Source organism: Carassius gibelio, chromosome B6 (assembly GCF_023724105.1).
Source record: "Carassius gibelio isolate Cgi1373 ecotype wild population from Czech Republic chromosome B6, carGib1.2-hapl.c, whole genome shotgun sequence".
NCBI classification, from domain to species: domain Eukaryota; kingdom Metazoa; phylum Chordata; class Actinopteri; order Cypriniformes; family Cyprinidae; genus Carassius; species Carassius gibelio.
Window position 1 is genome coordinate 3,974,867 of NC_068401.1, and position 26,835 is coordinate 4,001,701.

The following is a 26,835-nucleotide window of genomic DNA, read 5'->3' on the forward strand; positions in this document are numbered from 1 at the left end:
ATAATTTGGCACACTGATAGAGGACAGTACCAACATTAACTATAGCAAATTTGAAGCCTCTAACTCCTACTCTCTAGCGCCACCACTTGTCCAAACTTTCAATGTTTGTATGCTAATAACTTTTGAACCGTAAGCCAGAAAATGGAAATTCTTTTTTCCTCTGAATCCTTGGCTCAGGCCAAGTCGAATGAACCCCAAAATTCAAAAATCGCAAGGTTTAATTTTTTCGCTATTTTCAATTATTCGAAAAACCTACTTTTTCGAACTCGTCCTAGACGGTTAGTCCGATTGCCACGAAAATTGGCTCAGATCATCTTCAGACCATGCTGGCAAAAAGTTATGGAATTCAAGTTGATTCGTCCAACTGTTGTCGAATGACATGTAAACAAATTTGACGAAAAGCACGCAAACATGCACGTGAGGCTATATCCCGGCAACGGTTTGTCATATTGAGACCAAACTTGGCGTGTGTTATAACAAGCATGAACTGAGACTACCTGCTGTGTTTCGACACAGCGCCACCTAGTGGTCAGGAGATATGAAAAATGCATATTTTGGCTTATAACTACTGAATGGTTTGGCCAAAAATCACACAACTGGTCTCTTTAGATTCAGTGAGTCATGTCGAGTCGAATGATATCCAATTTTCCTGTGTCGGCCATTTTAGGCGTCGGCCATTTTGAATTATGTTTCAAAATGCTGTATTTTTTGAACGCAGCATCGTATCGTTTCGCAAATAATTACAAAAATATTCGGCTCCATGCCCTGAAGGTACTCAAAAAGTTTGGTGGCAGCGCCACCTTGTGGCCAATAGTTATAATGAAATATCACATAAACGCTAATAACTTTTGAATAAATTAGTCTATTAAAATTAAAATGGTCTCGCTATATTCTGTGGGTCATGCCGAGAGTATTGATACCAATAATGTGAAAATTGGCCTTACTTCCTGTCCGCCATTTTGCTTAATGTTGAAAACCTACTTTTTCGAACTCCTCCTAGACCGTTAGCCCAATTTTCACCAAATTTGACGTGAATCATCTTCAGACCATGCTGGAAAAAAGTTATGGATTTTGTGTCGATATACGTAACGGTTCTCATTTAGCGCATCAACGAATTTGCTGGAAGGGTGCCAAAATGCATTTGAGGCTGTATCTCTGCAACACTTTGACATATTTGCACCAAACTTTGTATGTGTCATCGCCACCTCACACTGACCATGCCACATAAATTTGGTAACAGCGCCACCTATTGGTCAAGAGTAATAAACCATTCATTAACCATGAGTAATTACACTTTTTAAAATGCTAATAACTTTTTAGTCCATTAGCCTATTGCAACGAAACTGGGCTCAAAATATTCCCTGGCTTATGCCGATAACATAGATACCAAATATGCCAGTGTTTACTGAAGTTCCGGTCCACCATTTTGATTTATGTGGAAAACCTACTTTTTCGAACTCCTCATGAACCGTATGTCCAATTTTCACCAAATTCGAATCAGATGATCTTCAGACTATGTTGACACAAAGTTATGGATTTTGTGTCGATAGACAAAACCGTTTTCGCATACCACATCGACGAATTTGAGGCACAATGAGAAAATGACACTTGAGGCTGTATCCCTGGAATGCTTTGGCATATTGACACCAAACTTTGTGTGTGTCATTGAAAAGTCACACAGAGTACACCAAATTGATTTTATAACAGTGCCACCTATTGGTCAAGCTTGATAAGCCAAGTAATCATGCTACTAGAGGTGGTATTATGATTTTTTTTTGCCATTTCAATTACAATAATTCCAAAATTGCTGTTATTGCTCATTAATGAATTTGGTGTGATGCTTCATGCGATGCTTAGCTCCTACATTTGCCGTTGGAGTGCTTGGCCCCGTAATTGCTGCTTGCAGCTATATTTAGGGGCCAAGCACCGAAGGTGCGTAGGCACCTATTGTAATCGTTGGCGTTATTATTATTCTGCTTCTTCTTCTTCTTCTTCTTCTTCTTCTTCTTCTTCCGCCGCAAGTCTATGGCAGCCCATAGAACCGATTGCGGGAAAGTTGTATAATTTGGCACACTGATAGAGGACAGTCCCACCATTAACTATAGCAAATTTGAAGTCTCTAACTCCAACTCTCTAGCGCCACCACTTGTCCAAACTTTCAATGTTTATATGCTAATAACTTTTGAACCGTAAGCCAGAAAATGGAAATTCTTTTTTCCTCTGAATCCTTGGCTCAAGCCAAGTCGAATGAACCCCAAAATTCAAAAATCGCAAGGTTTAATTTTTTCGCTATTTTCAATTTTTCGAAAAACCTACTTTTTCGAACTCGTCCTAGACGGTTAGTCCGATTTTCACGAAAATTGGCTCCGATCATCTTCAGACCACGATGGCAAAAAGTTATGGAATTCAAGTTGATTCGTCCAACCGTTGTCGAATGACATGTGTACAAATTTTACGAAAAGCATGCAAAAATACACGTGAGGCTATATCTCGGCAACAGTTTGTCATATTGAGACCAAACTTGGTGTGTGTTATAATGACCCTGACCTGAGACTACCTGCAGTGTTTCGACACAGCGCCACCTAGTGGTCAGGAGATATGAAAAATGCATATTTTGGCTTATAACTTCTGAATGGTTTGGCCAAAAATCACACAACTTGTCTCTTTAGATTCAGTGAGTCATGTCGAGTCGAATGATATCCAATTTTCCCGTGTCGGCCATTTTAGGCGTCGGCCATTTTGAATTATGTTTTAAAATGCTGTATTTTTTGAACGCAGCATCGTATCGATTCGCAAATAATTACAAAAATATTCGGCTCCATGCCCTGAAGGTACTCAAAAAGTTTGGTGGCAGCGCCACCTTGTGGCCAATAGTTATAATGAAATATCACATAAATGCTAATAACTTTTGAATAAATTAGACTATTAAAATTAAAATGGTCTCGCTTTACTCTGTGGGTCATGCCGAGAGCATTGATACCAATAATGTGAAAATTGGCCTTACTTCCTGTCCGCCATTTTGCTTAATGTTGAAAACCTACTTTTTCGAACTCCTCCTAGACCGTTAGCCCAATTTTCACCAAATTTGACGTGAATCATCTTCAGACCATGCTGGCAAAAAGTTATGGATTTTGTGTCGATATACGTAACGGTTCTCATTTAGCGCATCAACGAATTTGCTGGAAGGGTGCCAAAATGCTTTTGAGGCTGTATCTCTGCAACACTTTGACATATTTGCACCAAACTTTGTATGTGTCATCGCCACCTCACACTGACCATGCCACATAAATTTGGTAACAGCGCCACCTATTGGTCAAGAGTAATAAACCATTCATTAACCATGAGTAATTACACTTTTTAAAATGCTAATAACTTTTTAATGCATTAGCCTATTTGAAGGAAACTGGGCTCAAAATATTCCCTGGCTTATGCCGATAACATAGATACCAAATATACCACGGTAAGCTGAACTTCCGGTCCGCCATTTTGATATATGTTGAAAACATACTTTTTCGAACTCCTCATCAACCGTATGTCCGATTTTCACCAAATTCGAATCAAATGATCTTCAGGCTATACTGATTCAAAGTTATGGATTTTGAGTCGATAGACAAAACCGTTGACGCATACCACATCGACGAATTTGAGGCACAATGAGAAAATGACACTTGAGGCTGTATCCCTGGAATGCTTTGGCATATTGACACCAAACTTTGTGTGTGTCATTGAAAAGTCACACAGAGTACACCAAATAGATTTTATAACAGTGTCACCTATTGGTCAAGCTTGATAAACCAAGTAATCATGCTACTAGAGGTGGTATTGGTGTTTTTTTTTTTTTGCCATTTCAAATACAATAATTCCAAAATTGCTGTTATTGCTCATTAATGTATTTGGTGTGATGCTTTATGCGATGCTTAGCTACTACATTTGCCGTTGGAGTGCTTGGCCCCGTAATTGCTGCTTGCAGCTATATTTAGGGGCCAAGCACCGAAGGTGCGTAGGCACCTATTGTAATCGTTGGCGTTATTAGGGGCCAAGCACCGAAGGTGCGTAGGACCCTCTTGTTTTTGTTGGCGTTCTTATTATTAGGGGCCAAGCACCGAAGGTGCGTAGGCACCTATTGTTTTCGTTGGCGTTATTAGGGGCCAAGCACCGAAGGTGCGTAGGCACCTATTGTAATCGTTGGCGTTATTATTATTCTGCTTCTTCTTCTTCTTCTTCTTCCGCCGCAAGTCTATGGCAGCCCATAGAACCGATTGCGGGAAAGTTGTATAATTTGGCACACTGATAGAGGACAGTCCCAACATTAACTATAGCTAATTTGAAGTCTCTAACTCCTACTCTCTAGCGCCACCACTTGTCCAAACTTTCAATGTTTGTATGCTAATAACTTTTGAACCGTAAGCCAGAAAATGGAAATTCTTTTTTCCTCTGAATCCTTGGCTCATGCCAAGTCGAATGAACCCCAAAATTCAAAAATCGCAAGGTTTAGTTTTTTCGCTATTTTCAATTTTTCGAAAAACCTACTTTTTCGAACTCGTGCTAGACGGTTAGTCCGATTGCCACGAAAATTGGCTCAGATCATCTTCAGATCATGCTGGCAAAAAGTTATGGAATTCAAGTTGATTCGTCCAACCATTGTCGAATGACACGTAAACAAATTTGACGAAAAGCACGCAAAAATGCACTTGAGGCTATATCTCAGCAACGGTTTGGCATATTGAAACCAAACTTGGTGTGTGTTATAATAAGCATGACCTGAGACTACCTGCAGTGTTTCGACACAGCGCCACCTAGTGGTCAGGAGATATGAAAAATGCATATTTTGGCTTATATCTTCTGAATGGTTTGGCCAAAAATCACACAACTGGTCTCTTTAGATTCAGTGAGTCATGTCGAGTCGTATGATATGCAAATTTCCCGTGTCAGCCATTTTAGGCGTCGGCCATTTTGAATTATGTTTTAAAATGCTGTATTTTTTCAACGCAGCATCAAATCGTTTCGCAAATAATTACAAAAATATTCGGCTCCATGCCCTGAATGTACTCAAAAAGTTTGGTGGCAGCGCCACCTTGTGGTCAAGAGTTATAATGAATTATAACAAAAATGCTAATAACTTTTGAGTAAATTAGACAATTGAAATGCAAATGGTCTCCCCGTATTCTTTGGGTCATGCCGAGAACATAGATACCAATTATGCCAAAATTGGCCATACTTCCTGTCCGCCATTTTGATTAATGTTGAAAACCTACTTTTTCGAACTCCTCCTAGACCGTTAGTCCGATTTTCACCAAATTTGACGTGAATCATCTTCAGACCATGCTGGCAAAAAGTTATGGATTTCGTGTCGATATACAAAACGGTTCTGATTTAGCGCATCAACGAATTTGCTGGAAGGGTGCCAAAATGCATTTGAGGCTGTATCTCTGCAACGCTTTGACATTTTTGCACCAAACTTTGTATGTGTCATCGCCACCTGACACTGACCATGCCACATAAATTTGGTAACAGCGCCACCTATTGGTCAAGAGTAATGAACCATTCATTAACTATGAATAATTACACTTATAAAAATGCTAGTAACTTTTTAATGCATTAGCCTATTGTAATGAAACTGGCCTCAAAATATTCCCTGGCTTATGCCGACAACATAGATACCATATATGCCAGAGTAAGCCGAACTTCCTGTCCGCCATTTTGATTTATGTTGAAAACCTACTTTTTCGAACTCCTCATCAACCGTTGGTCCGATTTTCACCAAAATTGACTCAGATGATCTGTAGACTGTACTGACAAAATGTTATGGATTTTGTATCGATAGACAAAACCGTTTTCGCATACCACAGCGACGAATTTGAGGCACAATGCCAAAATGACACTTGAGGCTGTATCTCTGCAATGCTTTGGGATATTGACACCAAACTTTGTTTGTGTCATTGAAAAGTCACACAGAGTACACCAAATTGACTTGATAACAGCACCACCTATTGGTCAATTTTGATAAGCCAGTAAATCATGCTACTAGAGGTTGTATTTATGATTTTTTTAGCCATTTCAATTACAATCATCCTAAAATTGCTGTTATTGCTCATTAATGCATTTGGTGTGATGCTCCATGCCATGCTTAGCTCCTACATTTGCTGTTGGAGTGCTTGGCCCCGTAATTGCTGCTTGCAGCTATATTTATTATTATTCTTCTTCTTCTTCTTCTTCCGCCACAAGTCTATGGCAGCCCATAGAACCGTTTGCGGGAAAGTTGTATAATTTGGCACACTGATAGAGGACAGTCCCAACATTAACTATAGCAAATTTGAAGCCTCTAACTCCTACTCTCTAGCGCCACCACTTGTCCAAACTTTCAATGTTTGTATGCTAATAACTTTTGAACCGTAAGCCAGAAAATGGAAATTCTTTTTTCCTCTGAATCCTTGGCTCAGGCCAAGTCGAATGAACCCTAAAATTCAAAAATCGCAAGGTTTAGTTTTTTCGCTATTTTCAATTATTCGAAAAACCTACTTTTTCAAACTCGTCCTAGACGGTTAGTCCGATTTCCACGAAAATTGGCTCAGATCATCTTCAGACCATGCTGGCAAAAAGTTATGGAATTCAAGTTGATTCGTCCAACTGTTGTCGAATGACACGTAAACAAATTTGACGAAAAGCACGCAAACATGCACGTGAGGCTATATCCCGGCAACGGTTTGTCATATTGAGACCAAACTTGGCGTGTGTTATAACAAGCATGAACTGAGACTACCTGCTGTGTTTCGACACAGCGCCACCTAGTGGTCAGGAGATATGAAAAATGCATATTTTGGCTTATAACTACTGAATGGTTTGGCCAAAAATCACACAACTGGTCTCTTTAGATTCAGTGAGTCATGTCGAGTCGAATGATATCCAATTTTCCTGTGTCGGCCATTTTAGGCGTCGGCCATTTTGAATTATGTTTCAAAATGCTGTATTTTTTGAACGCAGCATCGTATCGTTTCGCAAATAATTACAAAAATATTCGGCTCCATGCCCTGAAGGTACTCAAAAAGTTTGGTGGCAGCGCCACCTTGTGGCCAATAGTTATAATGAAATATCACATAAACGCTAATAACTTTTGAATAAATTAGTCTATTAAAATTAAAATGGTCTCGCTATATTCTGTGGGTCATGCCGAGAGTATTGATACCAATAATGTGAAAATTGGCCTTACTTCCTGTCCGCCATTTTGCTTAATGTTGAAAACCTACTTTTTCGAACTCCTCCTAGACCGTTAGCCCAATTTTCACCAAATTTGACGTGCATCATCTTCAGACCATGCTGGCAAAAAGTTATGGATTTTGTGTCGATATACGTAACGGTTCTCATTTAGCGCATCAACGAATTTGCTGGAAGGGTGCCAAAATGCATTTGAGGCTGTATCTCTGCAACACTTTGACATATTTGCACCAAACTTTGTATGTGTCATCGCCACCTCACACTGACCATGCCACATAAATTTGGTAACAGCGCCACCTATTGGTCAAGAGTAATAAACCATTCATTAACCATGAGTAATTACACTTTTTAAAATGCTAATAACATTTTAGTCCATTAGCCTATTGCAAAGAAACTGGGCTCAAAATATTCCCTGGCTTATGCCGATAACATAGATACCAAATATGCCAGTGTTTACTGAAGTTCCGGTCCACCATTTTGATTTATGTGGAAAACCTACTTTTTCGAACTCCTCATGAACCGTATGTCCAATTTTCACCAAATTCGAATCAGATGATCTTCAGACTATGTTGACACAAAGTTATGGATTTTGTGTCGATAGACAAAACCGTTTTCGCATACCAAAGCGACGAAGTTGAAACACAATGACAAAATGACACTTGAGGCTGTATCCCTGGAATGCTTTGGCATATTGACACCAAACTTTGTGTGTGTCATTGAAAAGTCACACAGAGTACACCAAATTGATTTTATAACAGTGCCACCTATTGGTCAAGCTTGATAAGCCAAGTAATCATGCTACTAGAGGTGGTATTATAATTTTTTTTGCCATTTCAATTACAATAATTCCAAAATTGCTGTTATTGCTCATTAATGAATTTGGTGTGATGCTTCATGCGATGCTTAGCTCCTACATTTGCCGTTGGAGTGCTTGGCCCCGTAATTGCTGCTTGCAGCTATATTTATTATTATTATTATTATTCTTCCGACTGGGCGTCTATGGCAGCCCATAGAACCGAATGCGGGAAAGTTGTAATGGTTTGACATTCTGATAGAGGACAGTGCCAACATTAAGTACACCAATTTTGGTGTGTCTAAGTCAATCCCTCTAGCGCCACCAACTGTCCAAAATTTCACTTTAATTTTGTTAATAACTTTTTAACCCTAAGGCCAATCAACGAAATTCTTTTTTCCTCTGATTTCTGAGCTCATGCCGATTCGATTGCACCCTACGAAGTCATTTCCGTCATAGAAATATGACCGCCATTTTGAATTTCTTTAAAAACCTACTTTTTCGAACTCGTCCTAGACGGTTTGTCCGATTCACACGAAAATTAAACCATATCATCCTCAGGCAGTGCTGACCAAAAGTTATGCAAATCAAATTGATTCGTCAAACCGTTTTCGATAAACGCTCTAACAAATTTTATGTAGTGCTTACAAAAACAGTCGTAAGGCTGTATCTCGGCAACGACTTATCCTATTCAGACCAAACTTGGTACATGTCATAACAAGCATGACCTGAGGCAACATGCTGTGATTGGGCGCAGCGCCACCTACTGATCCGGAGATATGAAAAACTGCTATTTTTGCTTATAACTTCTGAACAGTTTGTCCAAAAATCATAACATTGGTCTTGTTAGATTCAGGGCAACATGCCGAGTCAACTGATATCCAATTTGACCATTTCGGCCATTTTGACTGTCGGCCATTTTGAATTTTGTGCTAAAATGCTGTATTTTCTGAACACATCAACGGATTGTTACGAAACATGGTATGGGTCATCAGCACAATGTCCTGAAGGAGTATGAGAAGTTTTGAAACAGCGCCACCTAGTGGTGATCTTCTATTTTTAAATGCTTATAACTTTGGGTGTGGTCGACGTATTTTCACCAGACTCATCAAATTGGACTCCTGAAACCTTACAGAGTCCTACAATACCAAACATGCTAGGTTTTGCCTTACGGTTTGTGTAGCGTTGTGATTTAGCGCTTAAAAAACATTTGGCTATATCTTCGAAACCGCTTGTCTGATCGAGACGAAACCACCGTCAGAAGTTCGGAAACATAGGTCGATAGCTATACGCCAATGCCCAAATGCAAAAATATTGATAGTAAGGGGTAGTAATATTCAATCAAAGTCAAGAGTCAGTCAATTTTTACGTGTTTTTTCATGTAAATGTCTATAACTCTGAAGTGAATTGAGATATTTTCACCAAAATTGACACGCATATGTATGGGCTCACTCTGATGACACATAAAAGAAATGGTGGGACTGAGCCTCTTGGTGGCGCTATAATAGAACAAAACATGAAATTCCCATTGACTTCAATACAGTTTTGTGAAATAAAAGGCTATACTAAACAAATGCATTGGTGTTATATTCCACAACTCAGAATGTGCCAACAACATCATCCCCTGAAGGTACTCAAAATATTTTGAAACAGAGCCACCTAGTGGTCAAAAGTTATAACTCAATTTACATAAAGGCTAATAACTTTTAAAAAGATCTGGCTATTGACATGACGCTGATCTTAATAGATTCCTTGGGTCAAGCCGAGAACATAGATATCAAGTTTTCCTTATTTGGCTGAACTTCCTGTCCGCCATTTTGATTAATGTTGAAAACCTACTTTTTCGAACTCCTCCTAGACCGTTAATCAGATTTTCACCAAATTGGACGTGGATCATCTTCAGACCATGCTGGCAAAATGTTATGGATTTCATGTCGATATACGAAACGGTTCTCATTTAGCGCATCAACAAATTTGCTGGAATGATGCCAACATTCATTTGAGGCTGTATCTCTGCAAAGCTTTGACATATTTGCACCAAACTTTGTATGTGTCATCGTCACCTCACACTGACCATTCCAAACTAATTTGGTAACAGCGCCACCTATTGGTTACATGTGATAAGCCAATAAATCCTATTACTAGTTGTTGTGTTCATTGTTTTTAAGCCATTTTGCCTAAAATAATCTTAAAACTGTCTTAATTACTCATTCCTGCCATTCGTCTGAAGCTTGCTTCTGTAGTGCTTGGCCCCGTTATTGCTGCTTGCAGCTATATTTATTAGGGGCCAAGCACCGAAGGTGCGTAGGCACCTATTGTAATCGTTGGCGTTATTATTATTCTTCTTCTTCCGCCGCAAGTCTATGGCAGCCCATAGAACCGATTGCGGGAAAGTTGTATAATTTGGCACACTGATAGAGGACAGTCCCAACATTAACTATAGCAAATTTGAAGTCTCTATCTCCTACTCTCTAGCGCCACCACTTGTCCAAACTTTCAATGTTTGTATGCTAATAACTTTTGAACCGTAAGCCAGAAAATGGAAATTCTTTTTTCCTCTGAATCCTTGGCTCATGCCAAGTCGAATGAACCCCAAAATTCAAAAATCGCAAGGTTTAGTTTTTTCGCTATTTTCAATTATTCGAAAAACCTACTTTTTCGAACTCGTCCTAGACGGTTAGTCCGATTGCCACGAAAATTGGCTCAGATCATCTTCAGACCATGCTGGCAAAAAGTTATGGAATTCAAGTTGATTCGTCCAACTGTTGTCGAATGACACGTAAACAAATTTGACGAAAAGCACGCAAACATGCACGTGAGGCTATATCCCGGCAACGGTTTGTCATATTGAGACCAAACTTGGCGTGTGTTATAACAAGCATGAACTGAGACTACCTGCAGTGTTTCGACACAGCGCCACCTAGTGGTCAGGAGATATGAAAAATGCATATTTTGGCTTATAACTACTGAATGGTTTGGCCAAAAATCACACAACTGGTCTCTTTAGATTCAGTGAGTCATGTCGAGTCAAATGATATCCAATTTTCCTGTGTCGGCCATTTTAGGCGTCGGCCATTTTGAATTATGATTTAAAATGCTGTATTTTTTGAACGCAGCATCGTATCGTTTCGCAAATAATTACAAAAATATTCGGCTCCATGCCCTGAAGGTACTCAAAAAGTTTGGTGGCAGCGCCACCTTGTGGCCAATAGTTATAATGAAATATCACATAAATGCTAATAACTTTTGAATAAATTAGTCTATTTAAATTAAAATGGTCTCGCTATATTCTGTGGGTCATGCCGAGAGTATTGATACCAATAATGTGAAAATTGGCCTTACTTCCTGTCCGCCATTTTGCTTAATGTTGAAAACCTACTTTTTCGAACTCCTCCTAGACCGTTAGCCCAATTTTCACCAAATTTAACGTGCATCATCTTCAGAACATGCTGGCAAAAAGTTATGGATTTTGTGTCGATATACGTAACGGTTCTCATTTAGCGCATCAACGAATTTGCTGGAAGGGTGCCAAAATGCATTTGAGGCTGTATCTCTGCAACACTTTGACATATTTGCACCAAACTTTGTATGTGTCATCGCCACCTCACACTGACCATGCCACATAAATTTGGTAACAGCGCCACCTATTGGTCAAGAGTAATAAACCATTCATTAACCATGAGTAATTACACTTTTTAAAATGCTAATAACTTTTTAATGCATTAGCCTATTTGAAGGAAACTGGGCTCAAAATATTCCCTGGCTTATGCCGATAACATAGATACCAAATATACCACAGTAAGCTGAACTTCCGGTCCGCCATTTTGATTTATGTTGAAAACATACTTTTTCGAACTCCTCATCAACCGTATGTCCGATTTTCACCAAATTCGAATCAAATGATCTTCAGGCTATACTGATTCAAAGTTATGGATTTTGAGTCGATAGACAAAACCGTTTTCGCATACCACATCGACGAATTTGAGGCACAATGAGAAAATGACACTTGAGGCTGTATCCCTGGAATGCTTTGGCATATTGACACCAAACTTTGTGTGTGTCATTGAAAAGTCACACAGAGTACACCAAATTGATTTTATAACAGTGCCACCTATTGGTCAAACTTGATAAGCCAAGTAATCATGCTACTAGAGGTAGTATTTATGATTTTTTTTTAGCCGTTTCAAGAACAATAATTCCAAAATTGCTGTTATTGCTCATTAATGTATTTGGTGTGATGCTTCATGCGATGCTTAGCTCCTTTATTTGCCGTTGCAGTGCTTGGCCCCGTAATTGCTGCTTGCAGCTATATTTATTATTATTATTCTTCCGACTGGGAGTCTATGGCAGCCCATAGAACCGAATGCGGGAAAGTTGTTTTGGTTTGACATTCTGATAGAGGACAGTGCCAACATTTAGTACACCAATTTTGGTGTGTCTAAGACATTCCCTCTAGCGCCACCAACTGTCCGAAATTTCACTTTAATTTTGTTAATAACTTTTTAACCGTAAGTCCAATCAACAAAATTCTTTTTTCCTCTGATTTCTGAGCTCATGCCGATTCGATTGCACCATATGCCGTCATTTTTCGTCATAGAAATTTGGCCGCCATTTTGAATTCTTTGAAAAACCTACTTTTTCGAACTCGTCCTAGACGGTTTGTCCGATTCACACGAAAATTGAACCAGATCATCTTCAGGCAGTGCTGACCAAAAGTTATGCAAATCAAATTGATTCGTCAAACCGTTTTCGAAAAACGCTCAAACAAATTTTACGAAACGCTTAGAAAAACAGTCGTAAGGCTGTATCTCTGCAACGATTTATCGTATTCAGACCAAACCTGGTACATGTCATAACAAGCATGACCTGAGGCTACTTGCTGCGTTTCGGCGCAGCGCCACCTACTGGTCCGGAGATATGAAAAATTGCTATTTTTGCTTATAACTTCTAAACAGTTTGTCCAAAAATCATAACATTGGTCTTGTTAGATTCAGGGCAACATGCCGAGTCGACTGATATCAAATTTTACCATTTCGGCCATTTTGTCTGTCGGCCATTTTGAATTTTGTGCTAAAATGCTGTATTTTCAGAACGCATCAACGGATTGTTACGAAACATGGTATGGGTCATCAGCACAATGTCCTGAAGGAGTGTGAGAAGTTTCGAAACAGCGCCACCTAGTGGTGATCATCCTTTTTTAAATGCTTATAACCTTGGGTGTGGTCGACTTATTTTCTCGAGACTCACCAAATTAGACTCCTGAAACCTTACAGAGTCCTACGATACCAAACATGCTAGGTTTCGCCTTACGGTTTGTGTAGCGTTGTGATTTAGCGCTTAAAAAACATCTGGCTATATCTTCGAAACCACTTGTCTGATCGAGACGAAACCACCGTCAGAAGTTCGGAAACATAGGTCGATAGCTATACACCAATGCCCAAATGCCAAAATATTGATGGTAAGGTGTAGTAATATTCAATCAAAGTCAAGAGTCAGTCATTTTTTACGTGCTTTTTCATATAAATGTCTATAACTCTGAAGTGAATTGAGATATTTTCACCAAAATTGACACACATATGTATGGGCTCACTCTGAGCACACATAAAAAGAAATGGTGGGACTGAGCCTCTTGGTGGCACTATAATAGAACAAAATATGAAATTATCATTGACTTCAATACAGTTTTGTGAAATAAAATGCAATACTAAACAAATGCATTGATGTAATATTACGAAACTCAGAATGTGCCAACAACACCATCCCCTGAAGGTACTCAAAATATTTTGAAACACCGCCACCTAGTGGTCAACAGTTATAACTCAATTTAAATAAAGGCTAATAACTTTTGAATAAATCTGGCTATTGACATGACGCTGGTCTTTTTAGATTCCTTGGGTCAAGTCGAGAACATAGATACAAAATTTTCCTTATTTGGCTGAACTTCCTGTCCGCCATTTTGATTAATGTTGAAAACTTACTTTTTCGAACTCCTCCTAGACCGTTAGTCAGATTTTCACCAAATTTGACGTGGATCATCTTCAGACCATGCTGGCAAAATGTTATGGATTTCGTTTCGATATACGAAACTGTTCTCATTTAGCGCATCAACGAAGCTGCTGGAAGGGTTCCAAAATGCATTTGAGGGTGTATCTCAGCAAAGCTTTGACATATTTGCACCAAACTTTGTATGTGTCATCGTCACCTCACACTGACCATTCCAAACTAATTTGGTAACAGCGCCACCTATTGGTTACACGTGATAAGCAAATAAATCCTATTACTAGTTGTTGTGTTTATTGTTTTCAAGCCATTTTGCCTAAAATAATCTTAAAACTTTCTTAATTACTCATTCCTGCCGTTCGTCTGAAGCTTGCTTCTGTAGTGCTTGGCCCCGTTATTGCTGCTTGCAGCTATATTTATTAGGGGCCAAGCACCGAAGGTGCGTAGGCACCTATTGTTTTCGTTGGCGTTATTATTATTCTTCTTCTTCTTCTTCCGCCGCAAGTCTATGGCAGCCCATAGAACCGTTTGCGGGAAAGTTGTATAATTTGGCACACTGATAGAGGACAGTCCCAACATTAACTATAGCAAATTTGAAGCCTCTAACTCCTACTCTCTAGCGCCACCACTTGTCCAAACTTTCAATGTTTGTATGCTAATAACTTTTGAACCGTAAGCCAGAAAATGGAAATTCTTTTTTCCTCTGAATCCTTGGCTCAGGCCAAGTCGAATGAACCCTAAAATTCAAAAATCGCAAGGTTTAGTTTTTTCGCTATTTTCAATTATTCGAAAAACCTACTTTTTCGAACTCGTCCTAGACGGTTAGTCCGATTGCCACGAAAATTGGCTCAGATCATCTTCAGACCATGCTGGCAAAAAGTTATGGAATTCAAGTTGATTCGTCCAACTGTTGTCGAATGACACGTAAACAAATTTGACGAAAAGCACACAAACATGCACGTGAGGCTATATCCCGGCAACGGTTTGTCATATTGAGACCAAACTTGGCGTGTGTTATAACAAGCATGAACTGAGACTACCTGCTGTGTTTCGACACAGCGCCACCTAGTGGTCAGGAGATATGAAAAATGCATATTTTGGCTTATAACTACTGAATGGTTTGGCCAAAAATCACACAACTGGTCTCTTTAGATTCAGTGAGTCATGTCGAGTCGAATGATATCCAATTTTCCTGTGTCGGCCATTTTAGGCGTCGGCCATTTTGAATTATGTTTCAAAATGCTGTATTTTTTGAACGCAGCATCGTATCGTTTCGCAAATAATTACAAAAATATTCGGCTCCATGCCCTGAAGGTACTCAAAAAGTTTGGTGGCAGCGCCACCTTGTGGCCAATAGTTATAATGAAATATCACATAAACGCTAATAACTTTTGAATAAATTAGTCTATTAAAATTAAAATGGTATCGCTATATTCTGTGGGTCATGCCGAGAGTATTGATACCAATAATGTGAAAATTGGCCTTACTTCCTGTCCGCCATTTTGCTTAATGTTGAAAACCTACTTTTTCGAACTCCTCCTAGACCGTTAGCCCAATTTTCACCAAATTTGACGTGAATCATCTTCAGACCATGCTGGCAAAAAGTTATGGATTTTGTGTCGATATACGTAACGGTTGTCATTTAGCGCATCAACGAATTTGCTGGAAGGGTGCCAAAATGCATTTGAGGCTGTATCTCTGCAACACTTTGACATATTTGCACCAAACTTTGTATGTGTCATCGCCACCTCACACTGACCATGCCACATAAATTTGGTAACAGCGCCACCTATTGGTCAAGAGTAATAAACCATTCATTAACCATGAGTAATTACACTTTTTAAAATGCTAATAACTTTTTAGTCCATTAGCCTATTGCAACGAAACTGGGCTCAAAATATCCCCTGGCTTATGCCGATAACATAGATACCAAATATGCCAGTGTTTACTGAAGTTCCGGTCCACCATTTTGATTTATGTGGAATCAGATGATCTTCAGACTATGTTGACACAAAGTTATGGATTTTGTGTCGATAGACAAAACCGTTTTCGCATACCAAAGCGACGAAGTTGAAACACAATGACAAAATGACACTTGAGGCTGCATCTCTGGAATGCTGTGGCATATTAACACCAAACTTTGTGTGTGTCATTGAAAAGTCAAACAGAGTACACCAAATTGATTTCATAACAGTGCCACCTATTGGTCAAACTTTATAAGCCAAGTAATCATGCTACTAGAGGTGGTATTATGATTTTTTTTTTTTTCCATTTCAATTACAATAATTCCAAAATTACTGTTATTGCTCATTAATGTATTTGGTGTGATGCTTCATGCCATGCTTAGCTCCTACATTTGCCGTTGGAGTGCTTGGCCCCGTAATTGCTGCTTGCAGCTATATTTATTATTATTATTCTTCCGACTGGGCGTCTATGGCAGCCCATAGAACCGAATGCGGGAAAGTTGTAACGGTTTGACATTCTGATAGAGGACAGTGCCAACATTAAGTACACCAATTTTGGTGTGTCTAAGTCAATTCCTCTAGCGCCACCAACTGTCCAAAATTTCACTTTAATTTTGTTAATAACTTTTTAACCCTAAGGCCAATCAACGAAATTCTTTTTTCCTCTAATTTCTGAGCTCATGCCGATTCGATTGCACCCTACGAAGTCATTTCCGTCATAGAAATATGACCGCCATTTTGAATTTCTTTAAAAACCTACTTTTTCGAACTCGTCCTAGACGGTTTGTCCGATTCACACGAAAATTGAACCATATCATCCTCAGGCAGTGCTGACCAAAAGTTATGCAAATCAAATTGATTCGTCAAACCGTTTTCGATAAACGCTCTAACAAATTTTATGTAGTGCTTACAAAAACAGTCGTAAGGCTGTATCTCGGCAACGACTTATCCTATTCAGACCAAACTCGGTACATGTCATAACAAGCATGACCTGAGGCAACATGCTGTGATTGGGCGCAGCGCCACCTACTGATCCGGAGATATGAAAAACTGCTATTTTTGCTTATAACTTCTGAACAGTTTGTCCAAAAATCATAACATTGGTCTTGTTAGATTCAGGGCAACATGCCGAGTCGACTGATATCCAATTTGACCATTTCGGCCATTTTGACTGTCGGCCATTTTGAATTTTGTGCTAAAATGCTGTATTTTAAGAACGCATCAGCAGATTGTTACGAAACTTGGTATGGTTCATCAGCACAATGTCCTGAAGGAGCGTGAGAAGTTTCAAAACAGCGCCACCTAGTGGTGATCTTCTTTTTTTAAATGCTTATAACTTTGGGTGTGGTTGACTTATTTTCACGAGACTCATCAAATTGGACTCCTGAAACCTTACCGAGTCCTATGATACCAAACATGCTAGGTTTTGCCTTTCGGTTTGTGTAGCGTTGTGATTTAGCGCTTAAAAAACATTTGGCTATATCTTCGAAACCGCTTGTCTGATCGAGACGAAACCATCGTCAGAAGTTCGGAAACATAGGTCGATAGCTATACGCCAATGCCCAAATGCCAAAATATTGATAGTAAGGGGTAGTAATATTCAATCAAAGTCAAGAGTCAGTCATTTTTTACGTGCTTTTTCATATAAATGTCTATAACTCTGAAGTGAATTGAGATATTTTCACCAAAATTGACACACATATGTATGGGCTCACTCTGAGCACACATAAAAAAAATGGTTGGACTGAGCCTCTTGGTGGCGCTATAATAGAACAAAACATGAAATTCTCATTGACTTCAATACAGTTTTGTGAAATAAAATGCTATACTAAACAAATGCATTGGTGTAATATTACGAAACTCAGAATGTGCCAACAACACCATCCCCTGAAGGTATTCAAAATATTTTGAAACAGCGCCACCTAGTGGTCAAAAGTTATAACTCAATTTACGTAAAGGCTAATAACTTTTGAATAAATCTGGCTATTGACATGACGCTGGTCTTTGTAGATTCCTTGGGTCAAGTCGAGAACATAGATACAAAGTTTTCCTGATTTGGCTGAACTTCCTGTCCGCCATTTTGATTAATGTTGAAAACCTACTTTTTCGAACTCCTCCTAGACCGTTTGTCAGATTTTCACCAAATTTGACGTGGCTCATCTTCAGAACATGCTGGCAAAAAGTTATGGATTTCGTGTCGACATACGAAACGGTTCTCATTTAGCGCATCAACAAATCTGCTTGAATGGTGCCAAAATGCATTTGAGGCTGTATCTCTGCAAAGCTTTGACATATTTGCACCAAACTTTGTATGTGTCATCGACACCTCACACTGACCGTTCCAAACTAATTTGGTAACAGCACCACCTATTGGTTACACGTGATAAGCCAATAAATCCTATTACTAGTTGTTGTGTTGATTGTTTTCAAGCCATTTTGCCTAAAATAATCTTAAAACTGTCTTAATTACTCATTCCTGCCGTTCGTCTGAAGCTTGCTTCTGTAGTGCTTGGCCCCGTTATTGCTGCTTGCAGCTATATTTAGGGGCCAAGCACCGAAGGTGCGTAGGCACCTATTGTTTTCGTTGGCGTTATTAGGGGCCAAGCACCGAAGGTGCGTAGGCACCTATTGTTTTCGTTGGCGTTATTATTATTCTTCTTCTTCTTCTTCCGCCGCAAGTCTATGGCAGCCCATAGAACCGATTGCGGGAAAGTTGTATAATTTGGCACACTGATAGAGGACAGTCCCAACATTAACTATAGCAAATTTGAAGTCTCTATCTCCTACTCTCTAGCGCCACCACTTGTCCAAACTTTCAATGTTTGTATGCTAATAACTTTTGAACCGTAAGCCAGAAAATGGAAATTCTTTTTTCCTCTGAATCCTTGGCTCATGCCGAGTCGAATGGACACCAAAATTCAAAAATCGCAAGGTTTAGTTTTTTCGCTATTTTCAATTATTCGAAAAACCTACTTTTTCGAACTCGTCCTAGACGGTTAGTCCGATTGCCACGAAAATTGGCTCAGATCATCTTCAGACCATGCTGGCAAAAAGTTATGGAATTCAAGTTGATTCGTCCAACTGTTGTCGAATGACACGTAAACAAATTTGACGAAAAGCACGCAAACATGCACGTGAGGCTATATCCCGGCAACAGTTTGTCATATTGAGATGAAACTTGGCGTGTGTTATAACAAGCATGAACTGAGACTACCTGCAGTGTTTCGACACAGCGCCACCTAGTGGTCAGGAGATATGAAAAATGCATATTTTGGCTTATAACTACTGAATGGTTTGGCCAAAAATCACACAACTGGTCTCTTTAGATTCAGTGAGTCATGTCGAGTCAAATGATATCCAATTTTCCTGTGTCGGCCATTTTAGGCGTCGGCCATTTTGAATTATGATTTAAAATGCTGTATTTTTTGAACGCAGCATCGTATCGTTTCGCAAATAATTACAAAAATATTCGGCTCCATGCCCTGAAGGTACTCAAAAAGTTTGGTGGCAGCGCCACCTTGTGGCCAATAGTTATAATGAAATATCACATAAATGCTAATAACTTTTGAATAAATTAGTCTATTAAAATTAAAATGATCTCGCTATATTCTGTGGGTCATGCCGAGAGTATTGATACCAATAATGTGAAAATTGGCCTTACTTCCTGTCCGCCATTTTGCTTAATGTTGAAAACCTACTTTTTCGAACTCCTCCTAGACCGTTAGCCCAATTTTCACCAAATTTGACGTGCATCATCTTCAGACCATGCTGGCAAAAAGTTATGGATTTTGTGTCGATATACGTAACGGTTCTCATTTAGCGCATCAACGAATTAGCTGGAAGGGTGCCAAAATGCATTTGAGGCTGTATCTCTGCAACACTTTGACATATTTGCACCAAACTTTGTATGTGTCATCGCCACCTCACACTGACCATGCAACATAAATTTGGTAACAGCGCCACCTATTGGTCAAGAGTAATAAACCATTCATTAACCATGAATAATTACACTTGTAAAAATGCTAATAACTTTTTATTGCATTAGCCCATTCGAATGGAACTGGGCTCAAAATATTCCCTGGTTTATGCCGATAACATAGATACCAAATATACCATAGTAAGCTGAACTTCCGGTCCGCCATTTTGATTTATGTTGAAAACCTACTTTGTCGAACTCCTCATCAACCGTAGGTCCGATTTTCACCAAATTCGAATCAAATGATCTTCAGACTATGCTGACTCAAAGTTATGGCTTTTGAGTCGATAGACAAAACCATTTTCGCATACCACATCGACGAATTTGAGGCACAATGAGAAAATGACACTCGAGGCTGTATCCCTGGAATGCTTTGGCATATTGACACCAAACTTTGTGTGTGTCATTGAAAAGTCACACAGAGTACACCAAATTGATTTTATAACAGGGCCACCTATTGGTCAAGCTTGATAAGCCAAGTAATCATGCTACTAGAGGTGGTATTATGATTTTTTTTTTGCCATTTCAATTACAATAATTCCAAAATTGCTGTTATTGCTCATTAATGAATTTGGTGGATGCTTCATGCGATGCTTAGCTCCTACATTTGCCGTTGGAGTGCTTGGCCCCGTAATTGCTGCTTGCAGCTATATTTAGGGGCCAAGCACCGAAGGTGCGTAGGCACCTATTGTTTCCGTTGGCGTTATTATTATTATTCTGCTTCTTCTTCTTCCGCCGCAAGTCTATGGCAGCCCATAGAACCGATTGCGGGAAAGTTGTATAATTTGGCACACTGATAGAGGACAGTCCCAGCATTAACTATAGCAAATTTGAAGTCTCTAACTCCAACTCTCTAGCGCCACCACTTGTCCAAACTTTCAATGTTTCTATGCTAATAACTTTTGAACCGTAAGCCAGAAAATGAAAATTATTTTTTCTTCTGAATCCTTGGCTCATGCCAAGTCGAATGAACCCCAAAATTCAAAAATCGCAAGGTTTAGTTTTTTCGCTATTTTCAATTATTCGACAAACCTACTTTTTCGAACTCGTCCTAGACGGTTAGTCTGATTGCCACGAAAATTGTCTCAGATCATCTTCAGACCAGGCCGGCAAAAAGTTATGGAATTCAAGTTGATTCGTCCAACCGTTGTCGAATGACACGTAAACTAATTTGACGAAATGCACGCAAAAATGCACGTGAGGCTATATCTCGGCAACAGTTTGTCATATTGAGACCAAACTTGGTGTGTGTTTTAACAAGCATGAACTGAGACTACCTGCAGTGTTTCGACACAGCGCCACCTAGTGGTCAGGAGATATGAAAAATGCATATTTTGGCTTATAACTTCTGAATGGTTTGGCCAAAAATCACACAACTGGTCTCTTTAGATTCAGTGAGTCATCTCGAGTCGAATGATATCCAATTTTCCCGTGTCGGCCATTTTAGGCGTCGGCCATTTTGAATTATGTGTTAAAATGCTGTATTTTTTGAACGCAGCATCGTATCGTTTCGCAAATAATTACAAAAATATTCGGCTCCATGCCCTGAAGGTACTCAAAAAGTTTGGTGGCAGCGCCACCTTGTGGCCAATAGTTATAATGAAATATCACATAAATGCTAATAACTTTTGAATAATTTAGACTATTAAAATTAAAATGGTCTCGCTATATTCTGTGGGTCATGCCGAGAGCATTGATACCAATTATGTGAAAATTGGCCATACTTCCTGTCCGCCATTTTGCTTAATGTTGAAAACCTACTTTTTCGAACTCCTCCTAGACCGTTAGTCCAATTTTCACCAAATTTGACGTGAATCATCTTCAGACCATGCTGGCAAAAAGTTATGGATTTCGTGTCGATATACGAAACAGTTCTCATTTAGCGCATCAACGAATTTGCTGGAAGGGTGCCAAAATGCATTTGAGGCTGTATCTCTGCAACGCTTTGACATATTTGCACCAAATTTTGTATGTGTCATCGCCACCTCACACTGACCATGCCACAGAAATTTGGTGACAGCGCCACCTATTGGTCAAGAGTAATAAACCATTCATTAACCATGAATAATTACACTTGTAAAAATGCTAATAACTTTTTATTGCATTAGCCCATTCGAATGGAACCGGGCTCAAAATATTCCCTGGTTTATGCCGATAACATAGATACCAAATATACCATAGTAAGCTGAACTTCCGGTCCGCCATTTTGATTTATGTTGAAAACCTACTTTGTCGAACTCCTCATCAACCGTAGGTCCGATTTTCACCAAATTCGAATCAAATGATCTTCAGACTATGCTGACTCAAAGTTATGGCTTTTGAGTCGATAGACAAAACCGTTTTCGCATACCACATCGACGAATTTGAGGCACAATGAGAAAATGACACTTGAGGCTGTATCCCTGGAATGCTTTGGCATATTGACACCAAACTTTGTGTGTGTCATTGAAAAGTCACACAGAGTACACCAAATTGATTTTATAACAGTGCCACCTATTGGTCAAGCTTGATAAGCCAAGTAATCATGCTACTAGAGGTGGTATTATGATTTTTTTTTGCCATTTCAATTACAATAATTCCAAAATTGCTGTTATTGCTCATTAATGAATTTGGTGTGATGCTTCATGCGATGCTTAGCTCCTACATTTGCCGTTGGAGTGCTTGGCCCCGTAATTGCTGCTTGCAGCTATATTTATTCTTCTTCTTCTTCTTCTTCCGCCGCAAGTCTATGGCAGCCCATAGAACCGATTGCGGGAAAGTTGTATAATTTGGCACACTGATAGAGGACAGTCCCAACATTAACTATAGCAAATTTGAAGTCTCTATCTCCTACTCTCTAGCGCCACCACTTGTCCAAACTTTCAATGTTTGTATGCTAATAACTTTTGAACCGTAAGCCAGAAAATGGAAATTCTTTTTTCCTCTGAATCCTTGGCTCATGCCAAGTCGAATGGACCCCAAAATTCAAAAATCGCAAGGTTTAGTTTTTTCGCTATTTTCAATTATTCGAAAAACCTACTTTTTCGAACTCGTCCTAGACGGTTAGTCCGATTGCCACGAAAATTGGCTCAGATCATCTTCAGACCATGCTGGCAAAAAGTTATGGAATTCAAGTTGATTCGTCCAACTGTTGTCGAATGACACGTAAACAAATTTGACGAAAAGCACGCAAACATGCACGTGAGGCTATATCCTGGCAACGGTTTGTCATATTGAGACCAAACTTGGCGTGTGTTATAACAAGCATGAACTGAGACTACCTGCAGTGTTTCGACACAGCGCCACCTAGTGGTCAGGAGATATGAAAAATGCATATTTTGGCTTATAACTACTGAATGGTTTGGCCAAAAATCACACAACTGGTCTCTTTAGATTCAGTGAGTCATGTCGAGTCAAATGATATCCAATTTTCCTGTGTCGGCCATTTTAGGCGTCGGCCATTTTGAATTATGATTTAAAATGCTGTATTTTTTGAACGCAGCATCGTATCGTTTCGCAAATAATTACAAAAATATTCGGCTCCATGCCCTGAAGGTACTCAAAAAGTTTGGTGGCAGCGCCACCTTGTGGCCAATAGTTATAATGAAATATCACATAAATGCTAATAACTTTTGAATAAATTAGTCTATTAAAATTAAAATGGTCTCGCTATATTCTGTGGGTCATGCCGAGAGTATTGATACCAATAATGTGAAAATTGGCCTTACTTCCTGTCCGCCATTTTGCTTAATGTTGAAAACCTACTTTTTCAAACTCCTCCTAGACCGTTAGCCCAATTTTCACCAAATTTGACGTGCATCATCTTCAGACCATGCTGGCAAAAAGTTATGGATTTTGTGTCGATATACGTAACGGTTCTCATTTAGCGCATCAACGAATTTGCTGGAAGGGTGCCAAAATGCATTTGAGGCTGTATCTCTGCAACACTTTGACATATTTGCACCAAACTTTGTATGTGTCATCGCCACCTCACACTGACCATGCCACATAAATTTGGTAACAGCGCCACCTATTGGTCAAGAGTAATAAACCATTCATTAACCATGAGTAATTACACTTTTTAAAATGCTAATAACTTTTTAATGCATTAGCCTATTTGAAGGAAACTGGGCTCAAAATATTCCCTGGCTTATGCCGATAACATAGATACCAAATATACCACGGTAAGCTGAACTTCCGGTCCGCCATTTTGATTTATGTTGAAAACATACTTTTTCGAACTCCTGATCAACCGTATGTCCGATTTTCACCAAATTCGAATCAAATGATCTTCAGGCTATACTGATTCAAAGTTATGGATTTTGAGTCGATAGACAAAACCGTTTTCGCATACCACATCGACGAATTTGAGGCACAATGAGAAAATGACACTTGAGGCTGTATCCCTGGAATGCTTTGGCATATTGACACCAAACTTTGTGTGTGTCATTGAAAAGACACACAGAGTACACCAAATTGATTTTATAACAGTGTCACCTATTGGTCAAGCTTGATAAACCAAGTAATCATGCTACTAGAGGTGGTATTGGTGTTTTTTTTTTTTGCCATTTCAAATACAATAATTCCAAAATTGTTGTTATTGCTCATTAATGTATTTGGTGTGATGCTTTATGCGATGCTTAGCTACTACATTTGCCGTTGGAGTGCTTGGCCCCGTAATTGCTGCTTGCAGCTATATTTATTATTATTCTTCTTCTTCTTCTTCTTCCGCCGCAAGTCTATGGCAGCCCATAGAACCGTTTGCGGGAAAGTTGTATAATTTGGCACACTGATAGAGGACAGTCCCAACATTAACTATAGCAAATTTGAAGCCTCTAACTCCTACTCTCTAGCGCCACCACTTGTCCAAACTTTCAATGTTTGTATGCTAATAACTTTTGAACCGTAAGCCAGAAAATGGAAATTCTTTTTTCCTCTGAATCCTTGGCTCAGGCCAAGTCGAATGAACCCTAAAATTCAAAAATCGCAAGGTTTAGTTTTTTCGCTATTTTCAATTATTCGAAAAACCTACTTTTTCGAACTCGTCCTAGACGGTTAGTCCGATTGCCACGAAAATTGGCTCAGATCATCTTCAGACCATGCTGGCAAAAAGTTATGGAATTCAAGTTGATTCGTCCAACCGTTGTCGAATGACACGTAAACAAATTTGACGAAAAGCACGCAAACATGCACGTGAGGCTATATCCCGGCAACGGTTTGTCATATTGAGACCAAACTTGGCGTGTGTTATAACAAGCATGAACTGAGACTACCTGCTGTGTTTCGACACAGCGCCACCTAGTGGTCAGGAGATATGAAAAATGCATATTTTGGCTTATAACTACTGAATGGTTTGGCCAAAAATCACACAACTGGTCTCTTTAGATTCAGTGAGTCATGTCGAGTCGAATGATATCCAATTTTCCTGTGTCGGCCATTTTAGGCGTCGGCCATTTTGAATTATGTTTCAAAATGCTGTATTTTTTGAACGCAGCATCGTATCGTTTCGCAAATAATTACAAAAATATTCGGCTCCATGCCCTGAAGGTACTCAAAAAGTTTGGTGGCAGCGCCACCTTGTGGCCAATAGTTATAATGAAATATCACATAAACGCTAAGAACTTTTGAATAAATTAGTCTATTAAAATTAAAATGGTCTCGCTATATTCTGTGGGTCATGCCGAGAGTATTGATACCAATAATGTGAAAATTGGCCTTACTTCCTGTCCGCCATTTTGCTTAATGTTGAAAACCTACTTTTTCTAACTCCTCCTAGACCGTTAGCCCAATTTTCACCAAATTTGACGTGAATCATCTTCAGACCATGCTGGCAAAAAGTTATGGATTTTGTGTCGATATACGTAACGGTTCTCATTTAGCGCATCAACGAATTTGCTGGAAGGGTGCCAAAATGCATTTGAGGCTGTATCTCTGCAACACTTTGACATATTTGCACCAAACTTTGTATGTGTCATCGCCACCTCACACTGACCATGCCACATAAATTTGGTGACAGCGCCACCTATTGGTCAAGAGTAATAAACCATTCATTAACCATGAATAATTACACTTGTAAAAATGCTAATAACTTTTTATTGCATTAGCCCATTCGAATGGAACTGGGCTCAAAATATTCCCTGGTTTATGCCGATAACATAGATACCAAATATACCATAGTAAGCTGAACTTCCGGTCCGCCATTTTGATTTATGTTGAAAACCTACTTTGTCGAACTCCTCATCAACCGTAGGTCCGATTTTCACCAAATTCGAATCAAATGATCTTCAGACTATGCTGACTCAAAGTTATGGCTTTTGAGTCGATAGACAAAACCGTTTTCGCATACCACATCGACGAATTTGAGGCACAATGAGAAAATGACACTTGAGGCTGTATCCCTGGAATGCTTTGGCATATTGACACCAAACTTTGTGTGTGTCATTGAAAAGTCACACAGAGTACACCAAATTGATTTTATAACAGTGCCACCTATTGGTCAAGCTTGATAAGCCAAGTAATCATGCTACTAGAGGTGGTATTATGATTTTTTTTTGCCATTTCAATTACAATAATTCCAAAATTGCTGTTATTGCTCATTAATGAATTTGGTGTGATGCTTCATGCGATGCTTAGCTCCTACATTTGCCGTTGGAGTGCTTGGCCCCGTAATTGCTGCTTGCAGCTATATTTATTATTATTATTATTATTCTTCCGACTGGGAGTCTATGGCAGCCCATAGAACCGAATGCGGGAAAGTTGTTTTGGTTTGACATTCTGATAGAGGACAGTGCCAACATTAAGTACACCAATTTTGGTGTGTCTAAGACATTCCCTCTAGCGCCACCAACTGTCCGAAATTTCACTTTAATTTTGTTAATAACTTTTTAACCGTGAGGCCAATCAACAAAATT

At 39.2% G+C, this 26,835-nt stretch overlaps 1 protein-coding gene and 1 long non-coding RNA gene across 7 annotated transcripts in view; one reads left to right on the forward strand and one right to left on the reverse strand.

Annotated features, from left to right (window-relative positions):
• LOC127959389 (regulating synaptic membrane exocytosis protein 4-like) overlaps window positions 1-26,835 on the forward strand; it is a 118,000-nt gene that overhangs the window by 25,382 nt on the left and 65,783 nt on the right. The gene's annotated exons all lie outside the window — the stretch shown is intronic.
• LOC127959390 (uncharacterized) overlaps window positions 1-26,835 on the reverse strand; it is a 48,307-nt gene that overhangs the window by 12,589 nt on the left and 8,883 nt on the right. For 2 of the 6 annotated variants that reach the window (XR_008154251.1, XR_008154250.1), the window contains exons 1-2: window positions 4,762-5,907; window positions 253-487 (exon numbers count right to left, since the gene is read on the reverse strand). This is a non-coding gene — a long non-coding RNA (uncharacterized LOC127959390). Of the gene's footprint in view, window positions 1-252; window positions 1,206-4,761; window positions 6,194-19,891; window positions 19,933-26,835 lie in introns of those variants that run through there. The other 4 variants (XR_008154253.1, XR_008154252.1, XR_008154255.1 and 1 more) reach the window with 2 other exon arrangements.